The sequence below is a fragment of the Mercenaria mercenaria genome, chromosome 17 (genome assembly GCF_021730395.1).
Source record: "Mercenaria mercenaria strain notata chromosome 17, MADL_Memer_1, whole genome shotgun sequence".
NCBI lineage: Eukaryota > Metazoa > Mollusca > Bivalvia > Venerida > Veneridae > Mercenaria > Mercenaria mercenaria.
The window spans coordinates 10,893,805-10,894,115 of record NC_069377.1 but is presented as its reverse complement, the minus strand read 5'-3'; positions in this window follow the sequence as shown (position 1 = coordinate 10,894,115).

Below are 311 nucleotides of genomic sequence, written 5' to 3'. Positions count from 1 at the left end.
GCTCCATGCAGAATCGTTTTGTTGTACCATGTTAGTTTTCTTCCACGCTACATACAATATTGTTCATGTAATCCCAGTAAGAATTCCAACATTTCTTTTGAATAAGTACTTTTATTTTTTAAGTTTAGAGAATTTTTTTAAAAGGAAGCATTTTTTTGTTGTTTTCTTGAACTTATCTACACTTTGGTCGGTATCTACTACGTACATAATAATAAAAAACAAAACAAAACAAAACAAAAAAAAAAACAACAAAAAAACTGAAATCACGACGACAAGGCACGGGGAAAGGACGGCTCTGCATGGGGTTTATC